This window comes from Schistocerca gregaria, unplaced genomic scaffold (assembly GCF_023897955.1).
Source record: "Schistocerca gregaria isolate iqSchGreg1 unplaced genomic scaffold, iqSchGreg1.2 ptg000877l, whole genome shotgun sequence".
Lineage (NCBI taxonomy): Eukaryota > Metazoa > Arthropoda > Insecta > Orthoptera > Acrididae > Schistocerca > Schistocerca gregaria.
The window spans coordinates 1-27,065 of record NW_026062238.1 but is presented as its reverse complement, the minus strand read 5'-3'; the positions used below and the strand labels follow the sequence as shown (position 1 = coordinate 27,065).

The following is a 27,065-nucleotide window of genomic DNA, read 5'->3' as shown; positions in this document are numbered from 1 at the left end:
CAGAGACTCTTTGGAAGTCTTCCTTGGCGCACTCTTTTCAAACTGAGTTCCTTAATATCGTATCTTACGATAGTTTAAAATCAGTATGGAAGCATCTTTGTCACATGAGAAAGGTAGCATGAAAAAAGGGCTGGCAGGGGTAGCGACAAGAAAGCAAGAAATGAAGACAGCCAGAGTTCCCAAGCGGTCGCCGATCCGAATACTAACGTTGTTGCTTATCATCGGTGGTCGGACAGGAACAGGTTTTTTTTTTTTTTTAATGTAGTTAGTTTTTATAATTTAGCGCTCCTACAAAACAGTAGGCTCTGACGCATTTCAAGAGCACATCTGTCGATTCGCAGTGTTTCGTTATTTTCAACGAGTTCCTAGCACTCTTCGTCCGCGCTTTCTTGTTCAAACTGAGTTCATTACTGTAATTTCGCATCTTACGTTTAATACAGTAGTTTAAAATGCTTGTGGAAGCATCTTTGTCGCACCTGAGAGTTTGTATGAAAAGAGGGCTGGCAGGTGTAGTGACGTACAATCTAAAAAGAGAGAAGGAGCCAACAGCACCCGGTGTTCCCAGGCGGTCACCCATCCAAGTACTAACCGGGCCCGATGTTGCTTAACTTCGGTGATCGGACGAGAACCGGTGTATTCAACATGGTATGGCCGTTGGCGTCGTTATACTGTAGCTGCACGGCAGAAGAAGGCTTCGCCTCTCCTCCTAACACAAGCAATCGCTTTTTTCGGTGGCACATTTGACGCAAAGCACGTCCTTCCACCTCGAAGGCGACGCGCCGCCACGTGGGTCGGACGCACAACACAGCTGCTCGTTGCACCGCCTGTCATTCGTTTGGTTCGTGCGGCCTCCGACACTCGCGGGAGACGCACCTTGTTATCGTTATCCGGCGCAGGGCTTGCGCGCGGCCGGGCGGCTTGGGGACTCGCGGGGTGTGGCAGTGTCCTGCTGGACCGAGGGAAGCGTTCTCACCTGCCTGACACGCGTCGCGCTTCCAGATATTTGCGTAATTCGCACGGTGCATTCTCGGCTGTCCCCTTCCGTCCCGACTTGTCCCGACTTTGCTCGACTGCCGCTCGCTGCCGCTCGGGTCGCGGTCCGTAATGACAGCACAAGCACGAGAAACATCTGCGAGATGGGCGCGGGCCGAACCGGCGTGTCCGAGGCGCCGTGTGCGTCCGTTCGGAGCTACCAGAGCAGCTCTGTGCTGCGCCGTGCCGTGGAAAGGTGCGAAAACATGCACACAAGACACAGGCTGTTGGACAAAGTATCCCTCTCTTGTAGCGACGAAAGGTAAATTTTTGTTTACAAATTTGCCGTTGTGCACTGCTACAAAACAATATGCCCTGACGTATTTCACAACATTTCTGTCACTTCATACTGTTTTGTTATTTCCAGAGACTCTTTGGAAGTCTTCCTTGGCGCACTCTTTTCAAACTGAGTTCCTTAATATCGTATCTTACGATAGTTTAAAATCAGTATGGAAGCATCTTTGTCACATGAGAAAGGTAGCATGAAAAAAGGGCTGGCAGGGGTAGCGACAAGAAAGCAAGAAATGAAGACAGCCAGAGTTCCCAAGCGGTCGCCGATCCGAATACTAACGTTGTTGCTTATCATCGGTGGTCGGACAGGAACAGGTTTTTTTTTTTTTTTTAATGTAGTTAGTTTTTGGAATTTAGCGCTCCTACAAAACAGTAGGCTCTGACGCATTTCAAGAGCACATCTGTCGATTCGCAGTGTTTCGTTATTTTCAACGAGTTCCTAGCACTCTTCGTCCGCGCTTTCTTGTTCAAACTGAGTTCATTACTGTAATTTCGCATCTTACGTTTAATACAGTAGTTTAAAATGCTTGTGGAAGCATCTTTGTCGCACCTGAGAGTTTGTATGAAAAGAGGGCTGGCAGGTGTAGTGACGTACAATCTAAAAAGAGAGAAGGAGCCAACAGCACCCGGTGTTCCCAGGCGGTCACCCATCCAAGTACTAACCGGGCCCGATGTTGCTTAACTTCGGTGATCGGACGAGAACCGGTGTATTCAACATGGTATGGCCGTTGGCGTCGTTATACTGTAGCTGCACGGCAGAAGAAGGCTTCGCCTCTCCTCCTAACACAAGCAATCGCTTTTTTCGGTGGCACATTTGACGCAAAGCACGTCCTTCCACCTCGAAGGCGACGCGCCGCCACGTGGGTCGGACGCACAACACAGCTGCTCGTTGCACCGCCTGTCATTCGTTTGGTTCGTGCGGCCTCCGACACTCGCGGGAGACGCACCTTGTTATCGTTATCCGGCGCAGGGCTTGCGCGCGGCCGGGCGGCTTGGGGACTCGCGGGGTGTGGCAGTGTCCTGCTGGACCGAGGGAAGCGTTCTCACCTGCCTGACACGCGTCGCGCTTCCAGATATTTGCGTAATTCGCACGGAGCATTCTCGGCTGTCCCCTTCCGTCCCGACTTGTCCCGACTTTGCTCGACTGCCGCTCGCTGCCGCTCGGGTCGCGGTCCGTAATGACAGCACAAGCACGAGAAACATCTGCGAGATGGGCGCGGGCCGAACCGGCGTGTCCGAGGCGCCGTGTGCGTCCGTTCGGAGCTACCAGAGCAGCTCTGTGCTGCGCCGTGCCGTGGAAAGGTGCGAAAACATGCACACAAGACACAGGCTGTTGGACAAAGTATCCCTCTCTTGTAGCGACGAAAGGTAAATTTTTGTTTACAAATTTGCCGTTGTGCACTGCTACAAAACAATATGCCCTGACGTATTTCACAACATTTCTGTCACTTCATACTGTTTTGTTATTTCCAGAGACTCTTTGGAAGTCTTCCTTGGCGCACTCTTTTCAAACTGAGTTCCTTAATATCGTATCTTACGATAGTTTAAAATCAGTATGGAAGCATCTTTGTCACATGAGAAAGGTAGCATGAAAAAAGGGCTGGCAGGGGTAGCGACAAGAAAGCAAGAAATGAAGACAGCCAGAGTTCCCAAGCGGTCGCCGATCCGAATACTAACGTTGTTGCTTATCATCGGTGGTCGGACAGGAACAGGTTTTTTTTTTTTTTTAATGTAGTTAGTTTTTGGAATTTAGCGCTCCTACAAAACAGTAGGCTCTGACGCATTTCAAGAGCACATCTGTCGATTCGCAGTGTTTCGTTATTTTCAACGAGTTCCTAGCACTCTTCGTCCGCGCTTTCTTGTTCAAACTGAGTTCATTACTGTAATTTCGCATCTTACGTTTAATACAGTAGTTTAAAATGCTTGTGGAAGCATCTTTGTCGCACCTGAGAGTTTGTATGAAAAGAGGGCTGGCAGGTGTAGTGACGTACAATCTAAAAAGAGAGAAGGAGCCAACAGCACCCGGTGTTCCCAGGCGGTCACCCATCCAAGTACTAACCGGGCCCGATGTTGCTTAACTTCGGTGATCGGACGAGAACCGGTGTATTCAACATGGTATGGCCGTTGGCGTCGTTATACTGTAGCTGCACGGCAGAAGAAGGCTTCGCCTCTCCTCCTAACACAAGCAATCGCTTTTTTCGGTGGCACATTTGACGCAAAGCACGTCCTTCCACCTCGAAGGCGACGCGCCGCCACGTGGGTCGGACGCACAACACAGCTGCTCGTTGCACCGCCTGTCATTCGTTTGGTTCGTGCGGCCTCCGACACTCGCGGGAGACGCACCTTGTTATCGTTATCCGGCGCAGGGCTTGCGCGCGGCCGGGCGGCTTGGGGACTCGCGGGGTGTGGCAGTGTCCTGCTGGACCGAGGGAAGCGTTCTCACCTGCCTGACACGCGTCGCGCTTCCAGATATTTGCGTAATTCGCACGGAGCATTCTCGGCTGTCCCCTTCCGTCCCGACTTGTCCCGACTTTGCTCGACTGCCGCTCGCTGCCGCTCGGGTCGCGGTCCGTAATGACAGCACAAGCACGAGAAACATCTGCGAGATGGGCGCGGGCCGAACCGGCGTGTCCGAGGCGCCGTGTGCGTCCGTTCGGAGCTACCAGAGCAGCTCTGTGCTGCGCCGTGCCGTGGAAAGGTGCGAAAACATGCACACAAGACACAGGCTGTTGGACAAAGTATCCCTCTCTTGTAGCGACGAAAGGTAAATTTTTGTTTACAAATTTGCCGTTGTGCACTGCTACAAAACAATATGCCCTGACGTATTTCACAACATTTCTGTCACTTCATACTGTTTTGTTATTTCCAGAGACTCTTTGGAAGTCTTCCTTGGCGCACTCTTTTCAAACTGAGTTCCTTAATATCGTATCTTACGATAGTTTAAAATCAGTATGGAAGCATCTTTGTCACATGAGAAAGGTAGCATGAAAAAAGGGCTGGCAGGGGTAGCGACAAGAAAGCAAGAAATGAAGACAGCCAGAGTTCCCAAGCGGTCGCCGATCCGAATACTAACGTTGTTGCTTATCATCGGTGGTCGGACAGGAACAGGTTTTTTTTTTTTTTTTAATGTAGTTAGTTTTTGGAATTTAGCGCTCCTACAAAACAGTAGGCTCTGACGCATTTCAAGAGCACATCTGTCGATTCGCAGTGTTTCGTTATTTTCAACGAGTTCCTAGCACTCTTCGTCCGCGCTTTCTTGTTCAAACTGAGTTCATTACTGTAATTTCGCATCTTACGTTTAATACAGTAGTTTAAAATGCTTGTGGAAGCATCTTTGTCGCACCTGAGAGTTTGTATGAAAAGAGGGCTGGCAGGTGTAGTGACGTACAATCTAAAAAGAGAGAAGGAGCCAACAGCACCCGGTGTTCCCAGGCGGTCACCCATCCAAGTACTAACCGGGCCCGATGTTGCTTAACTTCGGTGATCGGACGAGAACCGGTGTATTCAACATGGTATGGCCGTTGGCGTCGTTATACTGTAGCTGCACGGCAGAAGAAGGCTTCGCCTCTCCTCCTAACACAAGCAATCGCTTTTTTCGGTGGCACATTTGACGCAAAGCACGTCCTTCCACCTCGAAGGCGACGCGCCGCCACGTGGGTCGGACGCACAACACAGCTGCTCGTTGCACCGCCTGTCATTCGTTTGGTTCGTGCGGCCTCCGACACTCGCGGGAGACGCACCTTGTTATCGTTATCCGGCGCAGGGCTTGCGCGCGGCCGGGCGGCTTGGGGACTCGCGGGGTGTGGCAGTGTCCTGCTGGACCGAGGGAAGCGTTCTCACCTGCCTGACACGCGTCGCGCTTCCAGATATTTGCGTAATTCGCACGGAGCATTCTCGGCTGTCCCCTTCCGTCCCGACTTGTCCCGACTTTGCTCGACTGCCGCTCGCTGCCGCTCGGGTCGCGGTCCGTAATGACAGCACAAGCACGAGAAACATCTGCGAGATGGGCGCGGGCCGAACCGGCGTGTCCGAGGCGCCGTGTGCGTCCGTTCGGAGCTACCAGAGCAGCTCTGTGCTGCGCCGTGCCGTGGAAAGGTGCGAAAACATGCACACAAGACACAGGCTGTTGGACAAAGTATCCCTCTCTTGTAGCGACGAAAGGTAAATTTTTGTTTACAAATTTGCCGTTGTGCACTGCTACAAAACAATATGCCCTGACGTATTTCACAACATTTCTGTCACTTCATACTGTTTTGTTATTTCCAGAGACTCTTTGGAAGTCTTCCTTGGCGCACTCTTTTCAAACTGAGTTCCTTAATATCGTATCTTACGATAGTTTAAAATCAGTATGGAAGCATCTTTGTCACATGAGAAAGGTAGCATGAAAAAAGGGCTGGCAGGGGTAGCGACAAGAAAGCAAGAAATGAAGACAGCCAGAGTTCCCAAGCGGTCGCCGATCCGAATACTAACGTTGTTGCTTATCATCGGTGGTCGGACAGGAACAGGTTTTTTTTTTTTTTTAATGTAGTTAGTTTTTGGAATTTAGCGCTCCTACAAAACAGTAGGCTCTGACGCATTTCAAGAGCACATCTGTCGATTCGCAGTGTTTCGTTATTTTCAACGAGTTCCTAGCACTCTTCGTCCGCGCTTTCTTGTTCAAACTGAGTTCATTACTGTAATTTCGCATCTTACGTTTAATACAGTAGTTTAAAATGCTTGTGGAAGCATCTTTGTCGCACCTGAGAGTTTGTATGAAAAGAGGGCTGGCAGGTGTAGTGACGTACAATCTAAAAAGAGAGAAGGAGCCAACAGCACCCGGTGTTCCCAGGCGGTCACCCATCCAAGTACTAACCGGGCCCGATGTTGCTTAACTTCGGTGATCGGACGAGAACCGGTGTATTCAACATGGTATGGCCGTTGGCGTCGTTATACTGTAGCTGCACGGCAGAAGAAGGCTTCGCCTCTCCTCCTAACACAAGCAATCGCTTTTTTCGGTGGCACATTTGACGCAAAGCACGTCCTTCCACCTCGAAGGCGACGCGCCGCCACGTGGGTCGGACGCACAACACAGCTGCTCGTTGCACCGCCTGTCATTCGTTTGGTTCGTGCGGCCTCCGACACTCGCGGGAGACGCACCTTGTTATCGTTATCCGGCGCAGGGCTTGCGCGCGGCCGGGCGGCTTGGGGACTCGCGGGGTGTGGCAGTGTCCTGCTGGACCGAGGGAAGCGTTCTCACCTGCCTGACACGCGTCGCGCTTCCAGATATTTGCGTAATTCGCACGGAGCATTCTCGGCTGTCCCCTTCCGTCCCGACTTGTCCCGACTTTGCTCGACTGCCGCTCGCTGCCGCTCGGGTCGCGGTCCGTAATGACAGCACAAGCACGAGAAACATCTGCGAGATGGGCGCGGGCCGAACCGGCGTGTCCGAGGCGCCGTGTGCGTCCGTTCGGAGCTACCAGAGCAGCTCTGTGCTGCGCCGTGCCGTGGAAAGGTGCGAAAACATGCACACAAGACACAGGCTGTTGGACAAAGTATCCCTCTCTTGTAGCGACGAAAGGTAAATTTTTGTTTACAAATTTGCCGTTGTGCACTGCTACAAAACAATATGCCCTGACGTATTTCACAACATTTCTGTCACTTCATACTGTTTTGTTATTTCCAGAGACTCTTTGGAAGTCTTCCTTGGCGCACTCTTTTCAAACTGAGTTCCTTAATATCGTATCTTACGATAGTTTAAAATCAGTATGGAAGCATCTTTGTCACATGAGAAAGGTAGCATGAAAAAAGGGCTGGCAGGGGTAGCGACAAGAAAGCAAGAAATGAAGACAGCCAGAGTTCCCAAGCGGTCGCCGATCCGAATACTAACGTTGTTGCTTATCATCGGTGGTCGGACAGGAACAGGTTTTTTTTTTTTTTTTAATGTAGTTAGTTTTTGGAATTTAGCGCTCCTACAAAACAGTAGGCTCTGACGCATTTCAAGAGCACATCTGTCGATTCGCAGTGTTTCGTTATTTTCAACGAGTTCCTAGCACTCTTCGTCCGCGCTTTCTTGTTCAAACTGAGTTCATTACTGTAATTTCGCATCTTACGTTTAATACAGTAGTTTAAAATGCTTGTGGAAGCATCTTTGTCGCACCTGAGAGTTTGTATGAAAAGAGGGCTGGCAGGTGTAGTGACGTACAATCTAAAAAGAGAGAAGGAGCCAACAGCACCCGGTGTTCCCAGGCGGTCACCCATCCAAGTACTAACCGGGCCCGATGTTGCTTAACTTCGGTGATCGGACGAGAACCGGTGTATTCAACATGGTATGGCCGTTGGCGTCGTTATACTGTAGCTGCACGGCAGAAGAAGGCTTCGCCTCTCCTCCTAACACAAGCAATCGCTTTTTTCGGTGGCACATTTGACGCAAAGCACGTCCTTCCACCTCGAAGGCGACGCGCCGCCACGTGGGTCGGACGCACAACACAGCTGCTCGTTGCACCGCCTGTCATTCGTTTGGTTCGTGCGGCCTCCGACACTCGCGGGAGACGCACCTTGTTATCGTTATCCGGCGCAGGGCTTGCGCGCGGCCGGGCGGCTTGGGGACTCGCGGGGTGTGGCAGTGTCCTGCTGGACCGAGGGAAGCGTTCTCACCTGCCTGACACGCGTCGCGCTTCCAGATATTTGCGTAATTCGCACGGAGCATTCTCGGCTGTCCCCTTCCGTCCCGACTTGTCCCGACTTTGCTCGACTGCCGCTCGCTGCCGCTCGGGTCGCGGTCCGTAATGACAGCACAAGCACGAGAAACATCTGCGAGATGGGCGCGGGCCGAACCGGCGTGTCCGAGGCGCCGTGTGCGTCCGTTCGGAGCTACCAGAGCAGATCTGTGCTGCGCCGTGCCGTGGAAAGGTGCGAAAACATGCACACAAGACACAGGCTGTTGGACAAAGTATCCCTCTCTTGTAGCGACGAAAGGTAAATTTTTGTTTACAAATTTGCCGTTGTGCACTGCTACAAAACAATATGCCCTGACGTATTTCACAACATTTCTGTCACTTCATACTGTTTTGTTATTTCCAGAGACTCTTTGGAAGTCTTCCTTGGCGCACTCTTTTCAAACTGAGTTCCTTAATATCGTATCTTACGATAGTTTAAAATCAGTATGGAAGCATCTTTGTCACATGAGAAAGGTAGCATGAAAAAAGGGCTGGCAGGGGTAGCGACAAGAAAGCAAGAAATGAAGACAGCCAGAGTTCCCAAGCGGTCGCCGATCCGAATACTAACGTTGTTGCTTATCATCGGTGGTCGGACAGGAACAGGTTTTTTTTTTTTTTTTTAATGTAGTTAGTTTTTGGAATTTAGCGCTCCTACAAAACAGTAGGCTCTGACGCATTTCAAGAGCACATCTGTCGATTCGCAGTGTTTCGTTATTTTCAACGAGTTCCTAGCACTCTTCGTCCGCGCTTTCTTGTTCAAACTGAGTTCATTACTGTAATTTCGCATCTTACGTTTAATACAGTAGTTTAAAATGCTTGTGGAAGCATCTTTGTCGCACCTGAGAGTTTGTATGAAAAGAGGGCTGGCAGGTGTAGTGACGTACAATCTAAAAAGAGAGAAGGAGCCAACAGCACCCGGTGTTCCCAGGCGGTCACCCATCCAAGTACTAACCAGGCCCGATGTTGCTTAACTTCGGTGATCGGACGAGAACCGGTGTATTCAACATGGTATGGCCGTTGGCGTCGTTATACTGTAGCTGCACGGCAGAAGAAGGCTTCGCCTCTCCTCCTAACACAAGCAATCGCTTTTTTCGGTGGCACATTTGACGCAAAGCACGTCCTTCCACCTCGAAGGCGACGCGCCGCCACGTGGGTCGGACGCACAACACAGCTGCTCGTTGCACCGCCTGTCATTCGTTTGGTTCGTGCGGCCTCCGACACTCGCGGGAGACGCACCTTGTTATCGTTATCCGGCGCAGGGCTTGCGCGCGGCCGGGCGGCTTGGGGACTCGCGGGGTGTGGCAGTGTCCTGCTGGACCGAGGGAAGCGTTCTCACCTGCCTGACACGCGTCGCGCTTCCAGATATTTGCGTAATTCGCACGGTGCATTCTCGGCTGTCCCCTTCCGTCCCGACTTGTCCCGACTTTGCTCGACTGCCGCTCGCTGCCGCTCGGGTCGCGGTCCGTAATGACAGCACAAGCACGAGAAACATCTGCGAGATGGGCGCGGGCCGAACCGGCGTGTCCGAGGCGCCGTGTGCGTCCGTTCGGAGCTACCAGAGCAGCTCTGTGCTGCGCCGTGCCGTGGAAAGGTGCGAAAACATGCACACAAGACACAGGCTGTTGGACAAAGTATCCCTCTCTTGTAGCGACGAAAGGTAAATTTTTGTTTACAAATTTGCCGTTGTGCACTGCTACAAAACAATATGCCCTGACGTATTTCACAACATTTCTGTCACTTCATACTGTTTTGTTATTTCCAGAGACTCTTTGGAAGTCTTCCTTGGCGCACTCTTTTCAAACTGAGTTCCTTAATATCGTATCTTACGATAGTTTAAAATCAGTATGGAAGCATCTTTGTCACATGAGAAAGGTAGCATGAAAAAAGGGCTGGCAGGGGTAGCGACAAGAAAGCAAGAAATGAAGACAGCCAGAGTTCCCAAGCGGTCGCCGATCCGAATACTAACGTTGTTGCTTATCATCGGTGGTCGGACAGGAACAGGTTTTTTTTTTTTTTTTAATGTAGTTAGTTTTTGGAATTTAGCGCTCCTACAAAACAGTAGGCTCTGACGCATTTCAAGAGCACATCTGTCGATTCGCAGTGTTTCGTTATTTTCAACGAGTTCCTAGCACTCTTCGTCCGCGCTTTCTTGTTCAAACTGAGTTCATTACTGTAATTTCGCATCTTACGTTTAATACAGTAGTTTAAAATGCTTGTGGAAGCATCTTTGTCGCACCTGAGAGTTTGTATGAAAAGAGGGCTGGCAGGTGTAGTGACGTACAATCTAAAAAGAGAGAAGGAGCCAACAGCACCCGGTGTTCCCAGGCGGTCACCCATCCAAGTACTAACCGGGCCCGATGTTGCTTAACTTCGGTGATCGGACGAGAACCGGTGTATTCAACATGGTATGGCCGTTGGCGTCGTTATACTGTAGCTGCACGGCAGAAGAAGGCTTCGCCTCTCCTCCTAACACAAGCAATCGCTTTTTTCGGTGGCACATTTGACGCAAAGCACGTCCTTCCACCTCGAAGGCGACGCGCCGCCACGTGGGTCGGACGCACAACACAGCTGCTCGTTGCACCGCCTGTCATTCGTTTGGTTCGTGCGGCCTCCGACACTCGCGGGAGACGCACCTTGTTATCGTTATCCGGCGCAGGGCTTGCGCGCGGCCGGGCGGCTTGGGGACTCGCGGGGTGTGGCAGTGTCCTGCTGGACCGAGGGAAGCGTTCTCACCTGCCTGACACGCGTCGCGCTTCCAGATATTTGCGTAATTCGCACGGAGCATTCTCGGCTGTCCCCTTCCGTCCCGACTTGTCCCGACTTTGCTCGACTGCCGCTCGCTGCCGCTCGGGTCGCGGTCCGTAATGACAGCACAAGCACGAGAAACATCTGCGAGATGGGCGCGGGCCGAACCGGCGTGTCCGAGGCGCCGTGTGCGTCCGTTCGGAGCTACCAGAGCAGCTCTGTGCTGCGCCGTGCCGTGGAAAGGTGCGAAAACATGCACACAAGACACAGGCTGTTGGACAAAGTATCCCTCTCTTGTAGCGACGAAAGGTAAATTTTTGTTTACAAATTTGCCGTTGTGCACTGCTACAAAACAATATGCCCTGACGTATTTCACAACATTTCTGTCACTTCATACTGTTTTGTTATTTCCAGAGACTCTTTGGAAGTCTTCCTTGGCGCACTCTTTTCAAACTGAGTTCCTTAATATCGTATCTTACGATAGTTTAAAATCAGTATGGAAGCATCTTTGTCACATGAGAAAGGTAGCATGAAAAAAGGGCTGGCAGGGGTAGCGACAAGAAAGCAAGAAATGAAGACAGCCAGAGTTCCCAAGCGGTCGCCGATCCGAATACTAACGTTGTTGCTTATCATCGGTGGTCGGACAGGAACAGGTTTTTTTTTTTTTTTTTAATGTAGTTAGTTTTTGGAATTTAGCGCTCCTACAAAACAGTAGGCTCTGACGCATTTCAAGAGCACATCTGTCGATTCGCAGTGTTTCGTTATTTTCAACGAGTTCCTAGCACTCTTCGTCCGCGCTTTCTTGTTCAAACTGAGTTCATTACTGTAATTTCGCATCTTACGTTTAATACAGTAGTTTAAAATGCTTGTGGAAGCATCTTTGTCGCACCTGAGAGTTTGTATGAAAAGAGGGCTGGCAGGTGTAGTGACGTACAATCTAAAAAGAGAGAAGGAGCCAACAGCACCCGGTGTTCCCAGGCGGTCACCCATCCAAGTACTAACCAGGCCCGATGTTGCTTAACTTCGGTGATCGGACGAGAACCGGTGTATTCAACATGGTATGGCCGTTGGCGTCGTTATACTGTAGCTGCACGGCAGAAGAAGGCTTCGCCTCTCCTCCTAACACAAGCAATCGCTTTTTTCGGTGGCACATTTGACGCAAAGCACGTCCTTCCACCTCGAAGGCGACGCGCCGCCACGTGGGTCGGACGCACAACACAGCTGCTCGTTGCACCGCCTGTCATTCGTTTGGTTCGTGCGGCCTCCGACACTCGCGGGAGACGCACCTTGTTATCGTTATCCGGCGCAGGGCTTGCGCGCGGCCGGGCGGCTTGGGGACTCGCGGGGTGTGGCAGTGTCCTGCTGGACCGAGGGAAGCGTTCTCACCTGCCTGACACGCGTCGCGCTTCCAGATATTTGCGTAATTCGCACGGTGCATTCTCGGCTGTCCCCTTCCGTCCCGACTTGTCCCGACTTTGCTCGACTGCCGCTCGCTGCCGCTCGGGTCGCGGTCCGTAATGACAGCACAAGCACGAGAAACATCTGCGAGATGGGCGCGGGCCGAACCGGCGTGTCCGAGGCGCCGTGTGCGTCCGTTCGGAGCTACCAGAGCAGCTCTGTGCTGCGCCGTGCCGTGGAAAGGTGCGAAAACATGCACACAAGACACAGGCTGTTGGACAAAGTATCCCTCTCTTGTAGCGACGAAAGGTAAATTTTTGTTTACAAATTTGCCGTTGTGCACTGCTACAAAACAATATGCCCTGACGTATTTCACAACATTTCTGTCACTTCATACTGTTTTGTTATTTCCAGAGACTCTTTGGAAGTCTTCCTTGGCGCACTCTTTTCAAACTGAGTTCCTTAATATCGTATCTTACGATAGTTTAAAATCAGTATGGAAGCATCTTTGTCACATGAGAAAGGTAGCATGAAAAAAGGGCTGGCAGGGGTAGCGACAAGAAAGCAAGAAATGAAGACAGCCAGAGTTCCCAAGCGGTCGCCGATCCGAATACTAACGTTGTTGCTTATCATCGGTGGTCGGACAGGAACAGGTTTTTTTTTTTTTTTTAATGTAGTTAGTTTTTGGAATTTAGCGCTCCTACAAAACAGTAGGCTCTGACGCATTTCAAGAGCACATCTGTCGATTCGCAGTGTTTCGTTATTTTCAACGAGTTCCTAGCACTCTTCGTCCGCGCTTTCTTGTTCAAACTGAGTTCATTACTGTAATTTCGCATCTTACGTTTAATACAGTAGTTTAAAATGCTTGTGGAAGCATCTTTGTCGCACCTGAGAGTTTGTATGAAAAGAGGGCTGGCAGGTGTAGTGACGTACAATCTAAAAAGAGAGAAGGAGCCAACAGCACCCGGTGTTCCCAGGCGGTCACCCATCCAAGTACTAACCGGGCCCGATGTTGCTTAACTTCGGTGATCGGACGAGAACCGGTGTATTCAACATGGTATGGCCGTTGGCGTCCTTATACTGTAGCTGCACGGCAGAAGAAGGCTTCGCCTCTCCTCCTAACACAAGCAATCGCTTTTTTCGGTGGCACATTTGACGCAAAGCACGTCCTTCCACCTCGAAGGCGACGCGCCGCCACGTGGGTCGGACGCACAACACAGCTGCTCGTTGCACCGCCTGTCATTCGTTTGGTTCGTGCGGCCTCCGACACTCGCGGGAGACGCACCTTGTTATCGTTATCCGGCGCAGGGCTTGCGCGCGGCCGGGCGGCTTGGGGACTCGCGGGGTGTGGCAGTGTCCTGCTGGACCGAGGGAAGCGTTCTCACCTGCCTGACACGCGTCGCGCTTCCAGATATTTGCGTAATTCGCACGGTGCATTCTCGGCTGTCCCCTTCCGTCCCGACTTGTCCCGACTTTGCTCGACTGCCGCTCGCTGCCGCTCGGGTCGCGGTCCGTAATGACAGCACAAGCACGAGAAACATCTGCGAGATGGGCGCGGGCCGAACCGGCGTGTCCGAGGCGCCGTGTGCGTCCGTTCGGAGCTACCAGAGCAGCTCTGTGCTGCGCCGTGCCGTGGAAAGGTGCGAAAACATGCACACAAGACACAGGCTGTTGGACAAAGTATCCCTCTCTTGTAGCGACGAAAGGTAAATTTTTGTTTACAAATTTGCCGTTGTGCACTGCTACAAAACAATATGCCCTGACGTATTTCACAACATTTCTGTCACTTCATACTGTTTTGTTATTTCCAGAGACTCTTTGGAAGTCTTCCTTGGCGCACTCTTTTCAAACTGAGTTCCTTAATATCGTATCTTACGATAGTTTAAAATCAGTATGGAAGCATCTTTGTCACATGAGAAAGGTAGCATGAAAAAAGGGCTGGCAGGGGTAGCGACAAGAAAGCAAGAAATGAAGACAGCCAGAGTTCCCAAGCGGTCGCCGATCCGAATACTAACGTTGTTGCTTATCATCGGTGGTCGGACAGGAACAGGTTTTTTTTTTTTTTTAATGTAGTTAGTTTTTGGAATTTAGCGCTCCTACAAAACAGTAGGCTCTGACGCATTTCAAGAGCACATCTGTCGATTCGCAGTGTTTCGTTATTTTCAACGAGTTCCTAGCACTCTTCGTCCGCGCTTTCTTGTTCAAACTGAGTTCATTACTGTAATTTCGCATCTTACGTTTAATACAGTAGTTTAAAATGCTTGTGGAAGCATCTTTGTCGCACCTGAGAGTTTGTATGAAAAGAGGGCTGGCAGGTGTAGTGACGTACAATCTAAAAAGAGAGAAGGAGCCAACAGCACCCGGTGTTCCCAGGCGGTCACCCATCCAAGTACTAACCGGGCCCGATGTTGCTTAACTTCGGTGATCGGACGAGAACCGGTGTATTCAACATGGTATGGCCGTTGGCGTCGTTATACTGTAGCTGCACGGCAGAAGAAGGCTTCGCCTCTCCTCCTAACACAAGCAATCGCTTTTTTCGGTGGCACATTTGACGCAAAGCACGTCCTTCCACCTCGAAGGCGACGCGCCGCCACGTGGGTCGGACGCACAACACAGCTGCTCGTTGCACCGCCTGTCATTCGTTTGGTTCGTGCGGCCTCCGACACTCGCGGGAGACGCACCTTGTTATCGTTATCCGGCGCAGGGCTTGCGCGCGGCCGGGCGGCTTGGGGACTCGCGGGGTGTGGCAGTGTCCTGCTGGACCGAGGGAAGCGTTCTCACCTGCCTGACACGCGTCGCGCTTCCAGATATTTGCGTAATTCGCACGGTGCATTCTCGGCTGTCCCCTTCCGTCCCGACTTGTCCCGACTTTGCTCGACTGCCGCTCGCTGCCGCTCGGGTCGCGGTCCGTAATGACAGCACAAGCACGAGAAACATCTGCGAGATGGGCGCGGGCCGAACCGGCGTGTCCGAGGCGCCGTGTGCGTCCGTTCGGAGCTACCAGAGCAGCTCTGTGCTGCGCCGTGCCGTGGAAAGGTGCGAAAACATGCACACAAGACACAGGCTGTTGGACAAAGTATCCCTCTCTTGTAGCGACGAAAGGTAAATTTTTGTTTACAAATTTGCCGTTGTGCACTGCTACAAAACAATATGCCCTGACGTATTTCACAACATTTCTGTCACTTCATACTGTTTTGTTATTTCCAGAGACTCTTTGGAAGTCTTCCTTGGCGCACTCTTTTCAAACTGAGTTCCTTAATATCGTATCTTACGATAGTTTAAAATCAGTATGGAAGCATCTTTGTCACATGAGAAAGGTAGCATGAAAAAAGGGCTGGCAGGGGTAGCGACAAGAAAGCAAGAAATGAAGACAGCCAGAGTTCCCAAGCGGTCGCCGATCCGAATACTAACGTTGTTGCTTATCATCGGTGGTCGGACAGGAACAGGTTTTTTTTTTTTTTAATGTAGTTAGTTTTTGGAATTTAGCGCTCCTACAAAACAGTAGGCTCTGACGCATTTCAAGAGCACATCTGTCGATTCGCAGTGTTTCGTTATTTTCAACGAGTTCCTAGCACTCTTCGTCCGCGCTTTCTTGTTCAAACTGAGTTCATTACTGTAATTTCGCATCTTACGTTTAATACAGTAGTTTAAAATGCTTGTGGAAGCATCTTTGTCGCACCTGAGAGTTTGTATGAAAAGAGGGCTGGCAGGTGTAGTGACGTACAATCTAAAAAGAGAGAAGGAGCCAACAGCACCCGGTGTTCCCAGGCGGTCACCCATCCAAGTACTAACCGGGCCCGATGTTGCTTAACTTCGGTGATCGGACGAGAACCGGTGTATTCAACATGGTATGGCCGTTGGCGTCGTTATACTGTAGCTGCACGGCAGAAGAAGGCTTCGCCTCTCCTCCTAACACAAGCAATCGCTTTTTTCGGTGGCACATTTGACGCAAAGCACGTCCTTCCACCTCGAAGGCGACGCGCCGCCACGTGGGTCGGACGCACAACACAGCTGCTCGTTGCACCGCCTGTCATTCGTTTGGTTCGTGCGGCCTCCGACACTCGCGGGAGACGCACCTTGTTATCGTTATCCGGCGCAGGGCTTGCGCGCGGCCGGGCGGCTTGGGGACTCGCGGGGTGTGGCAGTGTCCTGCTGGACCGAGGGAAGCGTTCTCACCTGCCTGACACGCGTCGCGCTTCCAGATATTTGCGTAATTCGCACGGTGCATTCTCGGCTGTCCCCTTCCGTCCCGACTTGTCCCGACTTTGCTCGACTGCCGCTCGCTGCCGCTCGGGTCGCGGTCCGTAATGACAGCACAAGCACGAGAAACATCTGCGAGATGGGCGCGGGCCGAACCGGCGTGTCCGAGGCGCCGTGTGCGTCCGTTCGGAGCTACCAGAGCAGCTCTGTGCTGCGCCGTGCCGTGGAAAGGTGCGAAAACATGCACACAAGACACAGGCTGTTGGACAAAGTATCCCTCTCTTGTAGCGACGAAAGGTAAATTTTTGTTTACAAATTTGCCGTTGTGCACTGCTACAAAACAATATGCCCTGACGTATTTCACAACATTTCTGTCACTTCATACTGTTTTGTTATTTCCAGAGACTCTTTGGAAGTCTTCCTTGGCGCACTCTTTTCAAACTGAGTTCCTTAATATCGTATCTTACGATAGTTTAAAATCAGTATGGAAGCATCTTTGTCACATGAGAAAGGTAGCATGAAAAAAGGGCTGGCAGGGGTAGCGACAAGAAAGCAAGAAATGAAGACAGCCAGAGTTCCCAAGCGGTCGCCGATCCGAATACTAACGTTGTTGCTTATCATCGGTGGTCGGACAGGAACAGGTTTTTTTTTTTTTTTAATGTAGTTAGTTTTTGGAATTTAGCGCTCCTACAAAACAGTAGGCTCTGACGCATTTCAAGAGCACATCTGTCGATTCGCAGTGTTTCGTTATTTTCAACGAGTTCCTAGCACTCTTCGTCCGCGCTTTCTTGTTCAAACTGAGTTCATTACTGTAATTTCGCATCTTACGTTTAATACAGTAGTTTAAAATGCTTGTGGAAGCATCTTTGTCGCACCTGAGAGTTTGTATGAAAAGAGGGCTGGCAGGTGTAGTGACGTACAATCTAAAAAGAGAGAAGGAGCCAACAGCACCCGGTGTTCCCAGGCGGTCACCCATCCAAGTACTAACCGGGCCCGATGTTGCTTAACTTCGGTGATCGGACGAGAACCGGTGTATTCAACATGGTATGGCCGTTGGCGTCGTTATACTGTAGCTGCACGGCAGAAGAAGGCTTCGCCTCTCCTCCTAACACAAGCAATCGCTTTTTTCGGTGGCACATTTGACGCAAAGCACGTCCTTCCACCTCGAAGGCGACGCGCCGCCACGTGGGTCGGACGCACAACACAGCTGCTCGTTGCACCGCCTGTCATTCGTTTGGTTCGTGCGGCCTCCGACACTCGCGGGAGACGCACCTTGTTATCGTTATCCGGCGCAGGGCTTGCGCGCGGCCGGGCGGCTTGGGGACTCGCGGGGTGTGGCAGTGTCCTGCTGGACCGAGGGAAGCGTTCTCACCTGCCTGACACGCGTCGCGCTTCCAGATATTTGCGTAATTCGCACGGTGCATTCTCGGCTGTCCCCTTCCGTCCCGACTTGTCCCGACTTTGCTCGACTGCCGCTCGCTGCCGCTCGGGTCGCGGTCCGTAATGACAGCACAAGCACGAGAAACATCTGCGAGATGGGCGCGGGCCGAACCGGCGTGTCCGAGGCGCCGTGTGCGTCCGTTCGGAGCTACCAGAGCAGCTCTGTGCTGCGCCGTGCCGTGGAAAGGTGCGAAAACATGCACACAAGACACAGGCTGTTGGACAAAGTATCCCTCTCTTGTAGCGACGAAAGGTAAATTTTTGTTTACAAATTTGCCGTTGTGCACTGCTACAAAACAATATGCCCTGACGTATTTCACAACATTTCTGTCACTTCATACTGTTTTGTTATTTCCAGAGACTCTTTGGAAGTCTTCCTTGGCGCACTCTTTTCAAACTGAGTTCCTTAATATCGTATCTTACGATAGTTTAAAATCAGTATGGAAGCATCTTTGTCACATGAGAAAGGTAGCATGAAAAAAGGGCTGGCAGGGGTAGCGACAAGAAAGCAAGAAATGAAGACAGCCAGAGTTCCCAAGCGGTCGCCGATCCGAATACTAACGTTGTTGCTTATCATCGGTGGTCGGACAGGAACAGGTTTTTTTTTTTTTTTAATGTAGTTAGTTTTTGGAATTTAGCGCTCCTACAAAACAGTAGGCTCTGACGCATTTCAAGAGCACATCTGTCGATTCGCAGTGTTTCGTTATTTTCAACGAGTTCCTAGCACTCTTCGTCCGCGCTTTCTTGTTCAAACTGAGTTCATTACTGTAATTTCGCATCTTACGTTTAATACAGTAGTTTAAAATGCTTGTGGAAGCATCTTTGTCGCACCTGAGAGTTTGTATGAAAAGAGGGCTGGCAGGTGTAGTGACGTACAATCTAAAAAGAGAGAAGGAGCCAACAGCACCCGGTGTTCCCAGGCGGTCACCCATCCAAGTACTAACCGGGCCCGATGTTGCTTAACTTCGGTGATCGGACGAGAACCGGTGTATTCAACATGGTATGGCCGTTGGCGTCCTTATACTGTAGCTGCACGGCAGAAGAAGGCTTCGCCTCTCCTCCTAACACAAGCAATCGCTTTTTTCGGTGGCACATTTGACGCAAAGCACGTCCTTCCACCTCGAAGGCGACGCGCCGCCACGTGGGTCGGACGCACAACACAGCTGCTCGTTGCACCGCCTGTCATTCGTTTGGTTCGTGCGGCCTCCGACACTCGCGGGAGACGCACCTTGTTATCGTTATCCGGCGCAGGGCTTGCGCGCGGCCGGGCGGCTTGGGGACTCGCGGGGTGTGGCAGTGTCCTGCTGGACCGAGGGAAGCGTTCTCACCTGCCTGACACGCGTCGCGCTTCCAGATATTTGCGTAATTCGCACGGTGCATTCTCGGCTGTCCCCTTCCGTCCCGACTTGTCCCGACTTTGCTCGACTGCCGCTCGCTGCCGCTCGGGTCGCGGTCCGTAATGACAGCACAAGCACGAGAAACATCTGCGAGATGGGCGCGGGCCGAACCGGCGTGTCCGAGGCGCCGTGTGCGTCCGTTCGGAGCTACCAGAGCAGCTCTGTGCTGCGCCGTGCCGTGGAAAGGTGCGAAAACATGCACACAAGACACAGGCTGTTGGACAAAGTATCCCTCTCTTGTAGCGACGAAAGGTAAATTTTTGTTTACAAATTTGCCGTTGTGCACTGCTACAAAACAATATGCCCTGACGTATTTCACAACATTTCTGTCACTTCATACTGTTTTGTTATTTCCAGAGACTCTTTGGAAGTCTTCCTTGGCGCACTCTTTTCAAACTGAGTTCCTTAATATCGTATCTTACGATAGTTTAAAATCAGTATGGAAGCATCTTTGTCACATGAGAAAGGTAGCATGAAAAAAGGGCTGGCAGGGGTAGCGACAAGAAAGCAAGAAATGAAGACAGCCAGAGTTCCCAAGCGGTCGCCGATCCGAATACTAACGTTGTTGCTTATCATCGGTGGTCGGACAGGAACAGGTTTTTTTTTTTTTTTTAATGTAGTTAGTTTTTGGAATTTAGCGCTCCTACAAAACAGTAGGCTCTGACGCATTTCAAGAGCACATCTGTCGATTCGCAGTGTTTCGTTATTTTCAACGAGTTCCTAGCACTCTTCGTCCGCGCTTTCTTGTTCAAACTGAGTTCATTACTGTAATTTCGCATCTTACGTTTAATACAGTAGTTTAAAATGCTTGTGGAAGCATCTTTGTCGCACCTGAGAGTTTGTATGAAAAGAGGGCTGGCAGGTGTAGTGACGTACAATCTAAAAAGAGAGAGAGGAGCCAACAGCACCCGGTGTTCCCAGGCGGTCACCCATCCAAGTACTAACCGGGCCCGATGTTGCTTAACTTCGGTGATCGGACGAGAACCGGTGTATTCAACATGGTATGGCCGTTGGCGTCGTTATACTGTAGCTGCACGGCAGAAGAAGGCTTCGCCTCTCCTCCTAACACAAGCAATCGCTTTTTTCGGTGGCACATTTGACGCAAAGCACGTCCTTCCACCTCGAAGGCGACGCGCCGCCACGTGGGTCGGACGCACAACACAGCTGCTCGTTGCACCGCCTGTCATTCGTTTGGTTCGTGCGGCCTCCGACACTCGCGGGAGACGCACCTTGTTATCGTTATCCGGCGCAGGGCTTGCGCGCGGCCGGGCGGCTTGGGGACTCGCGGGGTGTGGCAGTGTCCTGCTGGACCGAGGGAAGCGTTCTCACCTGCCTGACACGCGTCGCGCTTCCAGATATTTGCGTAATTCGCACGGTGCATTCTCGGCTGTCCCCTTCCGTCCCGACTTGTCCCGACTTTGCTCGACTGCCGCTCGCTGCCGCTCGGGTCGCGGTCCGTAATGACAGCACAAGCACGAGAAACATCTGCGAGATGGGCGCGGGCCGAACCGGCGTGTCCGAGGCGCCGTGTGCGTCCGTTCGGAGCTACCAGAGCAGCTCTGTGCTGCGCCGTGCCGTGGAAAGGTGCGAAAACATGCACACAAGACACAGGCTGTTGGACAAAGTATCCCTCTCTTGTAGCGACGAAAGGTAAATTTTTGTTTACAAATTTGCCGTTGTGCACTGCTACAAAACAATATGCCCTGACGTATTTCACAACATTTCTGTCACTTCATACTGTTTTGTTATTTCCAGAGACTCTTTGGAAGTCTTCCTTGGCGCACTCTTTTCAAACTGAGTTCCTTAATATCGTATCTTACGATAGTTTAAAATCAGTATGGAAGCATCTTTGTCACATGAGAAAGGTAGCATGAAAAAAGGGCTGGCAGGGGTAGCGACAAGAAAGCAAGAAATGAAGACAGCCAGAGTTCCCAAGCGGTCGCCGATCCGAATACTAACGTTGTTGCTTATCATCGGTGGTCGGACAGGAACAGGTTTTTTTTTTTTTTTTTTAATGTAGTTAGTTTTTGGAATTTAGCGCTCCTACAAAACAGTAGGCTCTGACGCATTTCAAGAGCACATCTGTCGATTCGCAGTGTTTCGTTATTTTCAACGAGTTCCTAGCACTCTTCGTCCGCGCTTTCTTGTTCAAACTGAGTTCATTACTGTAATTTCGCATCTTACGTTTAATACAGTAGTTTAAAATGCTTGTGGAAGCATCTTTGTCGCACCTGAGAGTTTGTATGAAAAGAGGGCTGGCAGGTGTAGTGACGTACAATCTAAAAAGAGAGAAGGAGCCAACAGCACCCGGTGTTCCCAGGCGGTCACCCATCCAAGTACTAACCGGGCCCGATGTTGCTTAACTTCGGTGATCGGACGAGAACCGGTGTATTCAACATGGTATGGCCGTTGGCGTCGTTATACTGTAGCTGCACGGCAGAAGAAGGCTTCGCCTCTCCTCCTAACACAAGCAATCGCTTTTTTCGGTGGCACATTTGACGCAAAGCACGTCCTTCCACCTCGAAGGCGACGCGCCGCCACGTGGGTCGGACGCACAACACAGCTGCTCGTTGCACCGCCTGTCATTCGTTTGGTTCGTGCGGCCTCCGACACTCGCGGGAGACGCACCTTGTTATCGTTATCCGGCGCAGGGCTTGCGCGCGGCCGGGCGGCTTGGGGACTCGCGGGGTGTGGCAGTGTCCTGCTGGACCGAGGGAAGCGTTCTCACCTGCCTGACACGCGTCGCGCTTCCAGATATTTGCGTAATTCGCACGGTGCATTCTCGGCTGTCCCCTTCCGTCCCGACTTGTCCCGACTTTGCTCGACTGCCGCTCGCTGCCGCTCGGGTCGCGGTCCGTAATGACAGCACAAGCACGAGAAACATCTGCGAGATGGGCGCGGGCCGAACCGGCGTGTCCGAGGCGCCGTGTGCGTCCGTTCGGAGCTACCAGAGCAGCTCTGTGCTGCGCCGTGCCGTGGAAAGGTGCGAAAACATGCACACAAGACACAGGCTGTTGGACAAAGTATCCCTCTCTTGTAGCGACGAAAGGTAAATTTTTGTTTACAAATTTGCCGTTGTGCACTGCTACAAAACAATATGCCCTGACGTATTTCACAACATTTCTGTCACTTCATACTGTTTTGTTATTTCCAGAGACTCTTTGGAAGTCTTCCTTGGCGCACTCTTTTCAAACTGAGTTCCTTAATATCGTATCTTACGATAGTTTAAAATCAGTATGGAAGCATCTTTGTCACATGAGAAAGGTAGCATGAAAAAAGGGCTGGCAGGGGTAGCGACAAGAAAGCAAGAAATGAAGACAGCCAGAGTTCCCAAGCGGTCGCCGATCCGAATACTAACGTTGTTGCTTATCATCGGTGGTCGGACAGGAACAGGTTTTTTTTTTTTTTTTTAATGTAGTTAGTTTTTGGAATTTAGCGCTCCTACAAAACAGTAGGCTCTGACGCATTTCAAGAGCACATCTGTCGATTCGCAGTGTTTCGTTATTTTCAACGAGTTCCTAGCACTCTTCGTCCGCGCTTTCTTGTTCAAACTGAGTTCATTACTGTAATTTCGCATCTTACGTTTAATACAGTAGTTTAAAATGCTTGTGGAAGCATCTTTGTCGCACCTGAGAGTTTGTATGAAAAGAGGGCTGGCAGGTGTAGTGACGTACAATCTAAAAAGAGAGAAGGAGCCAACAGCACCCGGTGTTCCCAGGCGGTCACCCATCCAAGTACTAACCGGGCCCGATGTTGCTTAACTTCGGTGATCGGACGAGAACCGGTGTATTCAACATGGTATGGCCGTTGGCGTCGTTATACTGTAGCTGCACGGCAGAAGAAGGCTTCGCCTCTCCTCCTAACACAAGCAATCGCTTTTTTCGGTGGCACATTTGACGCAAAGCACGTCCTTCCACCTCGAAGGCGACGCGCCGCCACGTGGGTCGGACGCACAACACAGCTGCTCGTTGCACCGCCTGTCATTCGTTTGGTTCGTGCGGCCTCCGACACTCGCGGGAGACGCACCTTGTTATCGTTATCCGGCGCAGGGCTTGCGCGCGGCCGGGCGGCTTGGGGACTCGCGGGGTGTGGCAGTGTCCTGCTGGACCGAGGGAAGCGTTCTCACCTGCCTGACACGCGTCGCGCTTCCAGATATTTGCGTAATTCGCACGGTGCATTCTCGGCTGTCCCCTTCCGTCCCGACTTGTCCCGACTTTGGACTGCCGCTCGCTGCCGCTCGGGTCGCGGTCCGTAATGACAGCACAAGCACGAGAAACATCTGCGAGATGGGCGCGGGCCGAACCGGCGTGTCCGAGGCGCCGTGTGCGTCCGTTCGGAGCTACCAGAGCAGCTCTGTGCTGCGCCGTGCCGTGGAAAGGTGCGAAAACATGCACACAAGACACAGGCTGTTGGACAAAGTATCCCTCTCTTGTAGCGACGAAAGGTAAATTTTTGTTTACAAATTTGCCGTTGTGCACTGCTACAAAACAATATGCCCTGACGTATTTCACAACATTTCTGTCACTTCATACTGTTTTGTTATTTCCAGAGACTCTTTGGAAGTCTTCCTTGGCGCACTCTTTTCAAACTGAGTTCCTTAATATCGTATCTTACGATAGTTTAAAATCAGTATGGAAGCATCTTTGTCACATGAGAAAGGTAGCATGAAAAAAGGGCTGGCAGGGGTAGCGACAAGAAAGCAAGAAATGAAGACAGCCAGAGTTCCCAAGCGGTCGCCGATCCGAATACTAACGTTGTTGCTTATCATCGGTGGTCGGACAGGAACAGGTTTTTTTTTTTTTTTAATGTAGTTAGTTTTTGGAATTTAGCGCTCCTACAAAACAGTAGGCTCTGACGCATTTCAAGAGCACATCTGTCGATTCGCAGTGTTTCGTTATTTTCAACGAGTTCCTAGCACTCTTCGTCCGCGCTTTCTTGTTCAAACTGAGTTCATTACTGTAATTTCGCATCTTACGTTTAATACAGTAGTTTAAAATGCTTGTGGAAGCATCTTTGTCGCACCTGAGAGTTTGTATGAAAAGAGGGCTGGCAGGTGTAGTGACGTACAATCTAAAAAGAGAGAAGGAGCCAACAGCACCCGGTGTTCCCAGGCGGTCACCCATCCAAGTACTAACCGGGCCCGATGTTGCTTAACTTCGGTGATCGGACGAGAACCGGTGTATTCAACATGGTATGGCCGTTGGCGTCGTTATACTGTAGCTGCACGGCAGAAGAAGGCTTCGCCTCTCCTCCTAACACAAGCAATCGCTTTTTTCGGTGGCACATTTGACGCAAAGCACGTCCTTCCACCTCGAAGGCGACGCGCCGCCACGTGGGTCGGACGCACAACACAGCTGCTCGTTGCACCGCCTGTCATTCGTTTGGTTCGTGCGGCCTCCGACACTCGCGGGAGACGCACCTTGTTATCGTTATCCGGCGCAGGGCTTGCGCGCGGCCGGGCGGCTTGGGGACTCGCGGGGTGTGGCAGTGTCCTGCTGGACCGAGGGAAGCGTTCTCACCTGCCTGACACGCGTCGCGCTTCCAGATATTTGCGTAATTCGCACGGTGCATTCTCGGCTGTCCCCTTCCGTCCCGACTTGTCCCGACTTTGCTCGACTGCCGCTCGCTGCCGCTCGGGTCGCGGTCCGTAATGACAGCACAAGCACGAGAAACATCTGCGAGATGGGCGCGGGCCGAACCGGCGTGTCCGAGGCGCCGTGTGCGTCCGTTCGGAGCTACCAGAGCAGCTCTGTGCTGCGCCGTGCCGTGGAAAGGTGCGAAAACATGCACACAAGACACAGGCTGTTGGACAAAGTATCCCTCTCTTGTAGCGACGAAAGGTAAATTTTTGTTTACAAATTTGCCGTTGTGCACTGCTACAAAACAATATGCCCTGACGTATTTCACAACATTTCTGTCACTTCATACTGTTTTGTTATTTCCAGAGACTCTTTGGAAGTCTTCCTTGGCGCACTCTTTTCAAACTGAGTTCCTTAATATCGTATCTTACGATAGTTTAAAATCAGTATGGAAGCATCTTTGTCACATGAGAAAGGTAGCAATGAAAAAAGGGCTGGCAGGGGTAGCGACAAGAAAGCAAGAAATGAAGACAGCCAGAGTTCCCAAGCGGTCGCCGATCCGAATACTAACGTTGTTGCTTATCATCGGTGGTCGGACAGGAACAGGTTTTTTTTTTTTTTTTTAATGTAGTTAGTTTTTGGAATTTAGCGCTCCTACAAAACAGTAGGCTCTGACGCATTTCAAGAGCACATCTGTCGATTCGCAGTGTTTCGTTATTTTCAACGAGTTCCTAGCACTCTTCGTCCGCGCTTTCTTGTTCAAACTGAGTTCATTACTGTAATTTCGCATCTTACGTTTAATACAGTAGTTTAAAATGCTTGTGGAAGCATCTTTGTCGCACCTGAGAGTTTGTATGAAAAGAGGGCTGGCAGGTGTAGTGACGTACAATCTAAAAAGAGAGAAGGAGCCAACAGCACCCGGTGTTCCCAGGCGGTCACCCATCCAAGTACTAACCGGGCCCGATGTTGCTTAACTTCGGTGATCGGACGAGAACCGGTGTATTCAACATGGTATGGCCGTTGGCGTCGTTATACTGTAGCTGCACGGCAGAAGAAGGCTTCGCCTCTCCTCCTAACACAAGCAATCGCTTTTTTCGGTGGCACATTTGACGCAAAGCACGTCCTTCCACCTCGAAGGCGACGCGCCGCCACGTGGGTCGGACGCACAACACAGCTGCTCGTTGCACCGCCTGTCATTCGTTTGGTTCGTGCGGCCTCCGACACTCGCGGGAGACGCACCTTGTTATCGTTATCCGGCGCAGGGCTTGCGCGCGGCCGGGCGGCTTGGGGACTCGCGGGGTGTGGCAGTGTCCTGCTGGACCGAGGGAAGCGTTCTCACCTGCCTGACACGCGTCGCGCTTCCAGATATTTGCGTAATTCGCACGGTGCATTCTCGGCTGTCCCCTTCCGTCCCGACTTGTCCCGACTTTGCTCGACTGCCGCTCGCTGCCGCTCGGGTCGCGGTCCGTAATGACAGCACAAGCACGAGAAACATCTGCGAGATGGGCGCGGGCCGAACCGGCGTGTCCGAGGCGCCGTGTGCGTCCGTTCGGAGCTACCAGAGCAGCTCTGTGCTGCGCCGTGCCGTGGAAAGGTGCGAAAAACATGCACACAAGACACAGGCTGTTGGACAAAGTATCCCTCTCTTGTAGCGACGAAAGGTAAATTTTTGTTTACAAATTTGCCGTTGTGCACTGCTACAAAACAATATGCCCTGACGTATTTCACAACATTTCTGTCACTTCATACTGTTTTGTTATTTCCAGAGACTCTTTGGAAGTCTTCCTTGGCGCACTCTTTTCAAACTGAGTTCCTTAATATCGTATCTTACGATAGTTTAAAATCAGTATGGAAGCATCTTTGTCACATGAGAAAGGTAGCATGAAAAAAGGGCTGGCAGGGGTAGCGACAAGAAAGCAAGAAATGAAGACAGCCAGAGTTCCCAAGCGGTCGCCGATCCGAATACTAACGTTGTTGCTTATCATCGGTGGTCGGACAGGAACAGGTTTTTTTTTTTTTTTTTAATGTAGTTAGTTTTTGGAATTTAGCGCTCCTACAAAACAGTAGGCTCTGACGCATTTCAAGAGCACATCTGTCGATTCGCAGTGTTTCGTTATTTTCAACGAGTTCCTAGCACTCTTCGTCCGCGCTTTCTTGTTCAAACTGAGTTCATTACTGTAATTTCGCATCTTACGTTTAATACAGTAGTTTAAAATGCTTGTGGAAGCATCTTTGTCGCACCTGAGAGTTTGTATGAAAAGAGGGCTGGCAATCTGTCTCGCGTGTGT

General features: G+C 51.2%; 19 non-coding genes across 19 annotated transcripts; all 19 read right to left on the bottom strand.

Moving 5' to 3' along the window:
* Positions 1-540: 540 nt before the first annotated feature.
* LOC126323958 (5S ribosomal RNA) lies at positions 541-659 on the bottom strand. The gene has a single exon (XR_007559774.1). It is a non-coding gene; the product is annotated as a 5S ribosomal RNA (ribosomal RNA).
* Positions 660-1,937: 1,278 nt separating this feature from the next.
* On the bottom strand, positions 1,938-2,056 carry LOC126323957 (5S ribosomal RNA). The gene has a single exon (XR_007559773.1). It is a non-coding gene; the product is annotated as a 5S ribosomal RNA (ribosomal RNA).
* A 1,277-nt stretch (positions 2,057-3,333) lies between these two features.
* On the bottom strand, positions 3,334-3,452 carry LOC126323956 (5S ribosomal RNA). Its single transcript, XR_007559772.1, has one exon. It is a non-coding gene; the product is annotated as a 5S ribosomal RNA (ribosomal RNA).
* A 1,278-nt stretch (positions 3,453-4,730) lies between these two features.
* On the bottom strand, positions 4,731-4,849 carry LOC126323955 (5S ribosomal RNA). Its single transcript, XR_007559771.1, has one exon. It is a non-coding gene; the product is annotated as a 5S ribosomal RNA (ribosomal RNA).
* A 1,277-nt stretch (positions 4,850-6,126) lies between these two features.
* On the bottom strand, positions 6,127-6,245 carry LOC126323953 (5S ribosomal RNA). The gene has a single exon (XR_007559769.1). It is a non-coding gene; the product is annotated as a 5S ribosomal RNA (ribosomal RNA).
* Positions 6,246-7,523: 1,278 nt separating this feature from the next.
* On the bottom strand, positions 7,524-7,642 carry LOC126323952 (5S ribosomal RNA). Its single transcript, XR_007559768.1, has one exon. It is a non-coding gene; the product is annotated as a 5S ribosomal RNA (ribosomal RNA).
* A 1,279-nt stretch (positions 7,643-8,921) lies between these two features.
* Positions 8,922-9,040, bottom strand: LOC126323954 (5S ribosomal RNA). Its single transcript, XR_007559770.1, has one exon. It is a non-coding gene; the product is annotated as a 5S ribosomal RNA (ribosomal RNA).
* Positions 9,041-10,318: 1,278 nt separating this feature from the next.
* On the bottom strand, positions 10,319-10,437 carry LOC126323951 (5S ribosomal RNA). Its single transcript, XR_007559767.1, has one exon. It is a non-coding gene; the product is annotated as a 5S ribosomal RNA (ribosomal RNA).
* A 1,279-nt stretch (positions 10,438-11,716) lies between these two features.
* LOC126323943 (5S ribosomal RNA) lies at positions 11,717-11,835 on the bottom strand. Its single transcript, XR_007559759.1, has one exon. It is a non-coding gene; the product is annotated as a 5S ribosomal RNA (ribosomal RNA).
* Positions 11,836-13,113: 1,278 nt separating this feature from the next.
* On the bottom strand, positions 13,114-13,232 carry LOC126323950 (5S ribosomal RNA). Its single transcript, XR_007559766.1, has one exon. It is a non-coding gene; the product is annotated as a 5S ribosomal RNA (ribosomal RNA).
* Positions 13,233-14,509: 1,277 nt separating this feature from the next.
* On the bottom strand, positions 14,510-14,628 carry LOC126323949 (5S ribosomal RNA). Its single transcript, XR_007559765.1, has one exon. It is a non-coding gene; the product is annotated as a 5S ribosomal RNA (ribosomal RNA).
* A 1,276-nt stretch (positions 14,629-15,904) lies between these two features.
* LOC126323948 (5S ribosomal RNA) lies at positions 15,905-16,023 on the bottom strand. Its single transcript, XR_007559764.1, has one exon. It is a non-coding gene; the product is annotated as a 5S ribosomal RNA (ribosomal RNA).
* A 1,277-nt stretch (positions 16,024-17,300) lies between these two features.
* On the bottom strand, positions 17,301-17,419 carry LOC126323947 (5S ribosomal RNA). Its single transcript, XR_007559763.1, has one exon. It is a non-coding gene; the product is annotated as a 5S ribosomal RNA (ribosomal RNA).
* Positions 17,420-18,696: 1,277 nt separating this feature from the next.
* Positions 18,697-18,815, bottom strand: LOC126323946 (5S ribosomal RNA). The gene has a single exon (XR_007559762.1). It is a non-coding gene; the product is annotated as a 5S ribosomal RNA (ribosomal RNA).
* Positions 18,816-20,094: 1,279 nt separating this feature from the next.
* On the bottom strand, positions 20,095-20,213 carry LOC126323945 (5S ribosomal RNA). Its single transcript, XR_007559761.1, has one exon. It is a non-coding gene; the product is annotated as a 5S ribosomal RNA (ribosomal RNA).
* A 1,280-nt stretch (positions 20,214-21,493) lies between these two features.
* LOC126323944 (5S ribosomal RNA) lies at positions 21,494-21,612 on the bottom strand. Its single transcript, XR_007559760.1, has one exon. It is a non-coding gene; the product is annotated as a 5S ribosomal RNA (ribosomal RNA).
* A 1,279-nt stretch (positions 21,613-22,891) lies between these two features.
* LOC126323989 (5S ribosomal RNA) lies at positions 22,892-23,010 on the bottom strand. The gene has a single exon (XR_007559803.1). It is a non-coding gene; the product is annotated as a 5S ribosomal RNA (ribosomal RNA).
* Positions 23,011-24,284: 1,274 nt separating this feature from the next.
* LOC126323977 (5S ribosomal RNA) lies at positions 24,285-24,403 on the bottom strand. The gene has a single exon (XR_007559792.1). It is a non-coding gene; the product is annotated as a 5S ribosomal RNA (ribosomal RNA).
* Positions 24,404-25,683: 1,280 nt separating this feature from the next.
* Positions 25,684-25,802, bottom strand: LOC126323965 (5S ribosomal RNA). Its single transcript, XR_007559781.1, has one exon. It is a non-coding gene; the product is annotated as a 5S ribosomal RNA (ribosomal RNA).
* Between the last annotated feature and the right edge of the window lie 1,263 nt (positions 25,803-27,065).